The following is a 12,069-nucleotide window of genomic DNA, read 5'->3' on the forward strand; positions in this document are numbered from 1 at the left end:
CTAGCAGGAGGATATCTAGTTTATCACTGGCAGATGGTTTTCTTTCTAGAGAACCTTGAGTGATTGAAATCTGCCCTATTAAAATTATTATGTCAATAAAGCAAAGGGCCTTACGTCCTAAAGAGTGTAAAATTTGTAACAATAAACTTGTATTTCCTGTATACATCTTGATAAGTATTATCTGAGATCCTTTCTAGTTTTGGGTCTATTAATTTTCCAGGGCTGTTCTAGCAACACACTAACAGGAAGGTGGCTTATCACAACAGGAGTTATTGACTAAAGTACAAATCAACATGTCAGACAGGCCAGGCTCCCTCCAAACCCTCTGGGGGCAGACAGAGCCTGTCTTGTGTCTCTCAACTGTTAGCCTGAGGCATTCTTGGGCTAGTAGATGTATCATTACATGACTGTTCTTCCCTTGTCTGTTTTTCTGTATCTCTTCTCTTCTTTTATAAGGACTTCGCGCAGATTTTATTAGTACCTACTCCAGTATGACCAAATGTTAACAGACGTTAACAGATGACAACATCTTCAAAGACCCTATTACCAAATAAGTTCACAATTACAGGTACCAGCAGTTGGTACTTCATATCTTTTTCAAAGACAAGTCAATCTGTAACACCAATTAATAATCATCTTTGTTTACTCATAGCCTTTAAGTATATAATTAGCATAGTGATTTCATGTTATTATCATCCATATTATCCCTATTATAATAAACAAAGTAGCTATTGTAGTAATTGTTTCATTCTTTTTCTTATATTTCCCCTCCTGACATTCATGTACCTGATACCAATATATTGCATAATATGTAGTCTGAATACTATACTTTCTAATTAATCAATCACATCATAACCAATCCAGAATGTGAAAATTTACACTTTCAAGCAAATACTGTTTATAGACACACATCAAAACTGAATCTCATTCTGGGTAACTAGGTAATTATAATATTATTGTAATTTGCAGTTACTGTCACTAGATAGTGGAACTAGCTAATATACTGATTTTTAATAAAGTCTAGAGCTCCCCACTCAGAAAACCAAGCATTCCCCAGGGTGGCTGATTGCAAAAGCTCTCAGGGAACCTTAGCAGAAAAACCCATCAGCTTTGACAGGGTTGGGAGATACATTTTCCCTCCACTCTACTTGTGGTAAAAATTTCCCCGTGCAACATATGCTTATAAAAGTTGGCTGTGTCTTATAAGCTGCCAAAGCTTATAAATGAGAAAATACGGTGATGTGTTCAACAGATATGTAGTCTTCCCCCAACTGTAGCACAAGCTCTTTTTAAGTCAAACGTTGTTACTATGAATCATAATTCTGTTTTCATCACTCGATAGAAATGTAATTGAAAAATAACACACTGGGATTATTTTAGGACCAGAAATTAGCATAAACTGTGAAAAGAAAATGGGTAACAGAAATGATATTGTCATTTTTTGACTTTGGACATTCATCAACACTTAAAGTCAGAGCTGTGTTATACCCATAGAATTAATTCACATACGAGGCAGAATTTTAACTGATTAAGTTTTGCTATTTTTTGAGAAAAAATAAACAAACATAAGACATGTTTATTTGACAATGAAGAAAGAACATGAAAACAAAAAAGAGAAATATTTTAAAATCCTACAGAACACTTATATTTCACTACATTGATCCCCCACTGCTCTGTCAGGCCCTGGCTCATGTATGGCTGTGGGGCTTGACGAAGTCACCAGGATTTTAAATCCCAGAAAGGTGACTGACGGTAGACAGGCTGTAGTGGAGCTTCCAGCCTAAGAGAAGCTAAGAAGAAGGAAGAGGCATTTCACTACTGAAAAATTAACCACTAAAAATCTTATGAAGAGCAGGGGACATCATTTTACATACTAGAATCAGAAAAAAAACAAAACAAAAGTATTGCTGCTATGGTTCCAGTTCAGACACGAATGAGTTCCTTCCAAACAAACTGGTTTATACCTGGCTCAGCCATCAGCGACTGGCTGCCAACAAGGTAGTTCAGTGATACTCTCGTGTCAGTCCATTGGAACACTTCCAACAAGGTCTACTCAAGTAGTCGCTTCCAAGGACAAGTTAAAGGAAAGGCAGAAAGGTCAGTTCAGAAGATTTTGATCACTTGGGGGCGTGGGCAGACTTCAAAGGACAAATCTTTTTTTCATTTTATTGTCTTTTTTAAAATTTAATCATTTGATTGGGGACTCATACAATTCTTATCACAATCCAGACATACATCCATTGTGTCAAGAACATATATACATTTGTTGCCATCATCATTCTCCAAACACTTGCCTTCTACTTGAGCCCTTAATGTCTGCTGCTCATTTTCCCCCTTCCTCCCCACTACCCCTTAACTCACGAACCCTTCATAATTCATAAATTATTATTATTTTGTCATCTATTACACTGTCTGATGTTTTGCCCTACCTTCTTCTCTGCTGTCCCTCTCCCAGGGAGGAGGCTATACGTAGATTCTTGTAATCAGCTCCCCCTTTCTACCACATAGCGTCTGGGGTCTTAAAGGCTTGAAGATAAACAAGCGGCCATCTAGCTGAGAAGCATCAAAGCCCACAGGGAAGAAGCACACTAGCCTGTGTGACCATGAGGTGTACAAGGGACCAGTTATTAGACATCAAAGAACTAAAAATCACATCAGTGGGTGCCCACCTTCCTGATACAATCACTGAAGACAAACGTGTGCATAAGAAAATGTGGTGAAGAAAGCTGTTGGTGCCAGGCTATCAAAAGATGTAATGCCTGGGGTCTTAAAGGCTCAAAGATAAACAAGTGCCCATCTAGGTCAGAAGCAACAAAGCCCACATGGAAGAAACACACCAGCCTGTGTGACCACAAGCTGTCGAAGGGATCGGGTATCAAGCATCAAGGAACAAAAACTCATACCATTGAAAATGTGGGTGAGTGCAGAGTGGAGACTCAAAGCCCATTGGCAGCCAACCAGACACCCCCTTACTGAAGGGTTGTGGGGAAGAGATGACCAGTCAGTGTGTAGGGTAGCAAAGATGAACATACAACTTTCCTCTAGTTCTTAAATGCTTCCTCCCCCCCACTATCATGATCCCAATTGTACCTTACAAATGTGGCTAGACCAGAGGATGTACATAGGTACAGATAGGAGTTGGAAACACAGGGAACCCAGGACAGATGACCCCTTCATGACCAGTGGTGAGAGTGGCGATGCCTGGAGGGTGCAAAGGACTAATCTTGATAGATTTTCTATAAGGGCATAGCACAATCATTCGGTGAGGAAAGGTCCAGTAAAATTGTGTCAAGGAATTTTCCCATCACAACAGTGCACCTGCTCATTCTTTGTGGGAAGCAAATTATCCTACAAGAACTTAATAGGAAACCTTATCCCATCTGCCCTACAGCCCTGATATCACCCCTTCAGTCATTGTGATATTGACAAAATTCAAAGAATATTTAGACAGAATATTGTTGTAGGCTCCCGAGGATGCCCAAAGTTTTGATTTAGTCTAAATCAAAGAGCACATTCTTCAGGAAGGATTACAGAGATGGAAACCACCTTCAGAAGTCTATAGACCTAGCTAGAGAACAATAGCTTCATATTTTGAAATTTTTGTTTAGTAAAGATTTCTGTGATGTTTTTTGCAATATTTTTTAACTTAACTTTTGGTGCCGAAGGTGGGCCCCTCAGGTTAGAAGGTATTCCAGATAAGGCTGGAGAAGCCATCTCCTCAGAGCAGAGGTGAACGCCGTAGTGGACGGCGGCTTTTGAGACCTTCATCTGCGGGTGTGACATGACGCAAGATGAGAAGAGACACTGGCAAACATCCATTGCTATTCAGAAGTTGCAATGTATAAAGTACAAATCTAGGAAAATTGGAAGTCATCAAAAATGAAATGGAAGGCATACAAAGCCACATCCTACACTTTTGTGAGGCGAAATGCACTGATCCTAGCCGCTTTGAATCCAGTCATTGGTTTAGTATTGCTGCAATGTCACAGTGTCAGGCATTCATCATTAGAAACGAACATTTCAACATCGATACCGCAGTACATCAGGTTTATTAACAATCTGCAGATAACACAGCCTTGGTGACTGAAAGAGAAGATGGGAAGCTCTTGTTAATGAAGACGAGTGACTGCCGCCTTCTGTATGGACTGCAACTCAGTGTAAAGACTGAGATCCTCATCACATCATGATAAATGGAGCAAATATTGACATTTCCCAGGACTGTATCTTGCTTGCACCCATAATCAATGCTCATTACAGCACTAGTCAAGAACTCAAACAAGGCATTCTATTGGACACTCTGCTGCACAGGGTTCTTTGAAATGAGGACCATGGATGCTATATTGAGGACTCACGTGTGCTCGGCCTAAATCAGGGTCTTCGCTAAAGAGTGATGTATTTGAATTATGGTGCTGGGGATGAATAGTGCAAGTACCACGGCCTAACGGAAGAACAAACAAACCTGTCTTGGACAGAAGTACAACCAGAATGCTCCTTAGAAGCAAAGATGGCAAGACATTGTCTCACATACTTTGGATATGTTCTCAGGAGAGACCAGTTCCTGAAAAAGCACACTGTGCTTGGTCAAGTAGACAGGCAGCAAAAAAAGAGTAACTTTCCAGAAGACAGCTTGCCACAATGGCTGCGACAGAGGACTCCAACGTAACATTTGTGGAAGTGTTGCAGGACAAGACAGTGTTTCACTCTGGGGCTGCTAACCCCAAGGTCAGCAGAGTGAAACCACCAGCACTCCTGAGGGGAAAGATGGTGCCTGAACTTCCTGGGGGCAGTTCTTGTCCTCTGGAGTTTCTGGGAGTCGGCATGGATTCAGGGGCTGTGAGATTTCCTTCTCTGAGTTGGAGCTGACTTCACAGCACTGGTGGCAACAGTAATTGAAGTACAAGATGAGCAGAGGTAGGATAATGACCAGACGTCTTCAAGGAAGACCAACTAATATGACTATTATTCAAATGTACACTTTGGCCACTAATGCCAAAGATGAGGGACTTAAAGAGTTTGACCGTGTTCTGCATTCTCAATTTGATGAGATGTGCTATCAAGATGTATTGTCAATTACTAGTGGTTAGAAATTTGGATAAAAAGATGATTTTGAGTTTGGAAAAGATGGCTGTGGTGATGGAAACAATGTTGGAGATCATATGATAGAATTTTGTAATACCAGTGATACATTTTGAGTCAAATGGGGTCAAACCTGTCCTCCTGCATCAGCGTCTATAATACTCTATGCACGGACATTGCCAGTGGATAAGACAGCCCAGAGGGATACTGCGTGGTTTAAAACCGGAACAGATGTGGTTGGGGTTTTGTTATTTCCGTATACTTTTTCAAACTCTATGCTCAACATACAATTTTTGAAAATTGAACTATATGGATGAGAACCTGAAATCAAAATCGCCAGTTCCAACTCTTTGCTACATAAATCCGAACAAAACACTGCCTGGTCTTGCACCATGCTCATAATTGTTCTTACACTTGAACCTGCTGTTGCAGCCACTGTGTTGATCCATCTTGAGCAAGGCCTTCTTTTTCACTGGCCCTCTACTTTAGGAGATGGGCTGTTCTCTGGGGACTGGTCTCTCCTGACAACTTGTCTAACATACTTGAGACAAAGTTTAATCATCCTTGCCTCTAAGGAGAGTTCTGGCTCTACTTCTTCCATGATAAATCTCTTTGTTCTTTTGCCACTTTCAATCTTTGCCAGCATCATAATTCATATCCAATGTTTATTCTTTGGTCTTCCTTATTGAACACCAAACTTTCACTATTATATGAGATGACTGAAAATATGACATGAGTCAGGCGCACCTTAGTCCACAAAGTAACACCCTTGCTTTGCAACACTTTAAAGAGGTTGTGTGCAGCAGATTGACCTAATGCACGTGTCCTTAGATTTCTTAATTGCTGTTTCCATGAGCATTGTTTGCAGATTCAAGCAAGATAAAATTCTAGACAACCTTTTCTTTATTTATCATGATGCTACCTATTGGTCCCATTATGAGGAGTTTGGTCTTCTTCACATTGAATTGTAATCCCTACTGAAGGCTGACTTGATCTTCATCAGCAAGTGCTCCTCACTTTCAGCAAGCAAAGTGGTGTCATCTGTACATCACAGATTGTTAATAAGCCACCGCCTTCTTCCCGTAATCCAGCTCCTCTGATGATTTGCTTAGCATACAAATTGAGTAAATATGGCTGGTGGACACAACCCCAATGCACATCTATCCTCACTTTTAGTTATGCGGTATTCTCTTGATCTGTTTGTAAAAGAGCTCCTTGATCCAGGTACAAGTTCCACAGGCGCATGACAAAGTACTCTGGAATTCCTATTCTTTTTAAGTCTATCCTTAGTTTGTTGAGATCTAAATAGTTGAACGCCTTTCCATAGTCAATAAAACACAAGTAAACATCTTTTTGGAAATCTCTCATTTCATCCAAGATTCATCTGATATCAGCAATGATATTACTCGTTACATGCTCTCTTCCAAGTTGGACCTGAAGCTCCCTGTTGATATTCTGCTGCAACTGTTGTTGGACGATATTCAGCAAAATTTTACTTGTATGTTATATCAATGATCTGGTTCTATAATATGAGCATGTCACCTTTCTTTGGAATGGGTACAAATATGGATCTCTTCCAGTCAGTTGACCAAGTAGCTGTTTACTAAATTTCCTGGCATAGACCAGTGAGTGCTTCTATGCTTCGTGAGCTTGTTGAAACATTTTAATTGCTATTCTATTGACTATCCTGGAGTCTTGTTTTTGGTTAAGGCTCTCAGTGTAGCTTGAACTTCTTTCTCTAGTAACTTTGATTCTTGTTTATATGCTACCTCTTGAAATGGTTGCGTGTCAACTAGTTCTTTTTGGTACAGCGACTGTATCACTCAATATTTTGGCCATAGAATCTTTTAGAATTTCATCTTGAGGCTTGATTTTTTTCTTGAGTTCTTTCCATTTAAGATATGCTGAATGTGTTATTCATTTTGTATATTTCACTATAATATTTTACTTTGTCTTCTCAATCTGCCATTTGAAATGTTCTGTTTAACTCTTTGACTTTCTAAGCCCCGCCCCCATTTGCTTTAGCTACTCTAGGATTAAGAGCAAATTTCAGAGTCTCTTCTGACATTCACTTTGATCTTTTCTTCTTTCCTATGCTTTTAATGATCTTTTGCTTTCTTCATGAATGATGTTGTTTTCTTTTATTTTTTTGAAGTTGACAAAGATGTTTTTACTTGACTCCACAATCAACACCCATGGAAGCAGTAGTCAAGAAGTCAACTACAATATTGCTTTGCGCAAATCTGCTGCAGAAGTCCTCTTTACATGTTAAACGAAATAAGTAAATCACCTTGAGGACTAAAGTGCTCCTGACTCACAAAGTCATTATATTTTCATTGATTTATACCCAGCTGAAAATCAGGCAATGAAGAAAACTCAGAGCAGAATTCCTGGCTTTGAATTATAGTGTTGGTGAAGCATATTGAGCGTAGTATGGAGTCCTATAAGAACCCTCGGATCTCTTTTGGAGGAAGTCCAGTCAGAATACTCCTTGGATGTGTGAGTGACAAGGCTTCACCTCCCATACTTTGGTTATATCATCAGGGGTGAGCAGTCTTTGGAAACGAACACCATGCTTGGTAAAGAATAGTGCAATGAAAGAGCACAAACCCTCCAGGAGATAGATAGGCACGATGATGAATGATGTTCTTGATGTTGTCTCAGCAACTCAGGTCTCATCGTTCATGTTGTGTTCAATGTATCAAATCTGTCCTTGCGATATTCTCAGGTGGGATCTACTCAAGTCCTATTTTGGCTCTGGTGGGCTTGTTTAATTTCTGCTTCACAGTCAAATTACATATAAACAAATGATGTCCTGTTTTACAGTCATTCCCTGGTCTGGCTTACCTGCTAATATTGAGCTTCCTCCTTGTTTCTTCTTACAGATGGAATCAATTTTGTTTCCTACATATTCCATATGGAGAAGTCTATGTGGACAGTCACTTTTTATATTGAACAATGGTATTTGCTTTGAAAAAAATATATTTGCATTGGTCTTGCAAAAGTCTCTAATGCAATCTCTAGCATCATTTCTATACTGTTCCTTCTTCTCGGCTTCTAACTTTTGTGATCCAATTTCCAATAATAATCAATGCATCTTGATTGCATAATTAACCAAGTTCAGAATGAAGAGTTGGTAGAAATCTTTAATTTCTGCATCAGTAGCATTAGTGATTGGTGTATAAATTTGAATAATAATTATCATAAATATTTGTGTATAAGTGGAGTTTTCAGCACATTTTAATGCCATTTTTGTGGTAAAATTAGGTGCCTCGGCTGATATTCGGGTCAGCTTATACTGAAGTATATATAGTATATTGACTTATTAACTTGCATTTGGATAGATATTATGCTATCACAAACAGCAGTGAAATGTCCTTTTTGACAATAAATCAGACACCATTCCTCTTGAATCTATCATTCCCAGCATCATAATTCATAAGATTTTTTCATTCAAAATGGCTAATACCAGTCCATTTCAGCTCACTAAAACCTAGACCATCAATCTTTATGTGTTTCCTTTCATTTTTCACAACTTCTGAATTTCCTAGCGTCGTAGTCTATGCATTCCAAGTTCTGATGATGACCAATGGCGTTTGCGGTGCTTCCTTCTCATTTTGGGTCAGAGCCCATCAGCAAGTCCAAGTCCCAAAGGCTTTGCTCCTGTAAGCCTTTTCTCCATCCGTGTCATGATGACCCACCCTGCTTTGATAAGCCAGGGCCTCATGACCCTGCATTGGCACCACACCGAGGCTGCATCACTGGGATGACTCATAGAAGTGATTGTGAATGCAGCCTGACCCTGGCAGTGTTTCCGTCTTCTGTCCATAATGTTTCCATGCGCTGGAACCAATGTGATGTCCCCTAGCACTAATCTGAGTCTTTGATATTCCAGAGAGTTGTGACTCTTTTCAGCATTTATTCACTTCCTTCTTTTCCTTCTTATGTAAATGACGCGGCTATTTCAGCCTACTGGCCTAGAAGAAGTTGTGGAGGTGGTGCACACCATGGGATGGGTACCATCTTTTCCTTACCCAAAAACGCCTCTCCCTATTCCTTTTGAGGACCTTCCAGCTGATGACAGTCTGCTGCTGCTGTACAACACTTCGGAAAGCCCCCAACGGGAGTTAGACGTGGCCCGGGAGATCTCTTCTCCCCTTCACTCTTTTGGTCTCATCAAACCAGACCCATGCTTTTCTGTTCGCTTTGTTTTTATGTCTAGACAATGCAAACAGTACCTCCAGGAACCCAGTTTATTATGATTGGAATATTGTCACCACTAAGAACGTAAGGCTTTGGGGTTACTTTTGAATATTCTGAATAGAATATTTTTAACTTTTTTATTAAAAATTACTGTGAATTAGGTGAAGGTTTACAGAGATGGTCATAGTTTTACATACAATGAGTCATACACCTTATGATTAAAATAATCCACTCCAATCCCCTCAGTATTTCATCATGTATCCCATATCCCCTGTTCAGACTCAGAGCTGAAGCTTTCGTGGGGATCCCACCTGATCTTTCCAAGAGGTTAACCTGTTTGTTTGTTTTTGAGTTGTGATACCATTTTATTTAGAAACATACGGACACCATTAAATCCATACAAAATGATTCTGGTATTTCATTTTTTTCTTTAAAATTGCATGAGTTACACAGCTCTGGATAATGGAAATATTAACACTCTGAATGTAAATTAAATACAAAACAACTGGACTCCTTTCGCACCCCCACTGCTCATCTTCTGTGGCATTTTTCGTTGCCTTTTGTAGATCTTTTTCTTCCTGGTTTTCAATCCCACCCGGGGCTCTGATTTCACCCACTCGATTTTGATGGACTTTTCCTCGGCTGGGGGTTGAGCACATCTGCAGGGGACCATGGGCAGCTCAGTCGTGGGCTCTTTCTTTCTCCGTTTCTGCACCTCCTCCCTTGCTGTCGTGCTTTGTATTTTGCAGCTGTGATGGATTTCTTGATACGGCTGCGTGTTTGGTGACTGAATAGGGTTTTCCTATGAAGTTGGTGCTCTGAGCCTTCCCTGGAAAATCTGGATAAAGTTTAAGACAAAACGTTCCCTATCTCTACCAGAGCAGCATCTTCCTCTATAATCTGGAAATTCTGCAACCATAACCGATTATCCACAATGCTGAAAGCAAACACATGATTCACAAAGGGCTGACAAGGAGGTCAGCTGGGGCGACAGCGGGGCATCCAGAAGATCTGAATTTAGCAGTCTTTTAACAAAGTATCCTGTGGGATTCATCCAATACAGGGTCAAGACACAAAAGGGGCCGAGAAACCTGCAAACAGCTTCCAGTCAACTTGAGTTCAGCTAGGGTATGATTATTCTGAACAAGGAATTTAGCAGATGGTCCGTGAGGTGAATTTGAAAGCCACATATAAAGATGCTGCTTTTTCTTGGCCTCAAAATAGATGCACTTATTAGTTTTTCATTTAGTAGGCCTCATTAATCACGAATAACTTATCTTTATGATCTATTTTAGTATCTGCTTTTGAACGAGGCATCACCATTCTTAAATCTTGCATTAAGCATCTTGTTCTGAAATTTACTCCTCTGGAAGAATAGATGAGAACTTGATCCTTATTCTTCCACTTGCCCTTGCTGACAGGGCCTGGGATATGGTCTATGTATTCCTCTTGTGCCTCCTTTGCAGTGTCATGCTGCTTAGCCGGTGATGGGACATCTTTTTGGTTCCATTTTCATGTCTTGGCTTGGATGACCAGGTTTCCATGCCATCTAATATGATCTTTTTAATGCTTTTGAATTATGTTCCACATTTTCCACTCGTCATGTTCATGACATCCTACTGTGATGCTGCTCAGAGCAGTTGATAGTGGTCAACAAACATGCACCATCTACGTGTTTTGGTCTTAGAATGTTTACATGATCCATTAGTCCATCAGATGAATTATTTCTATGTTTTTATTTTTATCACTCTTTTTTTGTTTTGAATTTGGTTCAATGTAAACACATTGTTCACAATTAAGATGCTGGAATCGTTCTGAGTTAGGAGGCACCACTTCTATTAAAGAGTTCAAGGGCGGTGGACAATTGGAGTACAACTAGAGAGTCAAAGTGAGGACAGATGGTTATGATCTTGTTTTAATCCCTAACCTAACCCTAACCCTAACCCTCACCCTCATGCTAGCCCTAACACAACTCTAATTGGCTATGATCTTATAACCAGAGGTTGGAATTGGATTTGTGTGTTGTAACAAAGATTTGTTTTGTGTATGTGTATGTATGTATGTAATAATTTTCAGTTATACCGAGCTAGACTCTAAGACAGAATTTTGAATATTATAATATTCCGTTATAATAAAGAGAACCACCATTATTTTCTAATGAAATAAAAATAATTTCTGAGTTGCTCATCTGCTACCTGAGAGAAATTCTGGGAAGGAGGTATTAAGAACCATAGTCCTACCATCTTCCTTACCAGAACACTAACTTCCAAGGGGAAGGCCTAGCTCAAGTTCAAGGGGGAACACCTATATCAAAGTCTTTTTTTTCTTATTTCTAAGACATACTTTATCAGCATATATCTAGGTTCCCCCCTTATTTTCTTGATTCTATTACCAAAATAATACCTTCAGTCAATCTTCTTTCCCGCTGTCTCATATAAATCTGTTTTCTTCCACAGAGTCTCTTTTAATAACACCTATCATTCTATAATTTATACATTTTGCTTGTGTACTTTGCTTATTATCTATCTCCCTCATGAAACTGCAAGCTTGATTAAAGCAGGGAGTTTCATCTGTTGTGTTTACTACCGTTTCTCCATGGTTTTGAACAATGATGGCACACGGTAGATGCCTACTAAATATTTGTTGAAAACATCCCTTAATGAACCATGATGTATGATGTTCAACTTAAAGCTGCTTTCTGTTCTTTTGAAACCTTCAATAACTTTTTTTTGCACACACAGCTTGAGGAATGAAGGCAGAAACGCAGGATAAAACTACAGGGTGAGCATT

At 39.6% G+C, this 12,069-nt stretch overlaps 1 pseudogene; it reads right to left on the reverse strand.

Moving 5' to 3' along the window:
- Positions 1–9,769: 9,769 nt before the first annotated feature.
- LOC142436474 (ribosome biogenesis protein BRX1 homolog pseudogene) lies at positions 9,770–10,782 on the reverse strand (annotated as a pseudogene).
- Positions 10,783–12,069: the final 1,287 nt, after the last annotated feature.

This window comes from Tenrec ecaudatus, unplaced genomic scaffold, assembly GCF_050624435.1.
Source record: "Tenrec ecaudatus isolate mTenEca1 unplaced genomic scaffold, mTenEca1.hap1 Scaffold_317, whole genome shotgun sequence".
Classification (NCBI taxonomy): Eukaryota; Metazoa; Chordata; class Mammalia; order Afrosoricida; family Tenrecidae; genus Tenrec; species Tenrec ecaudatus.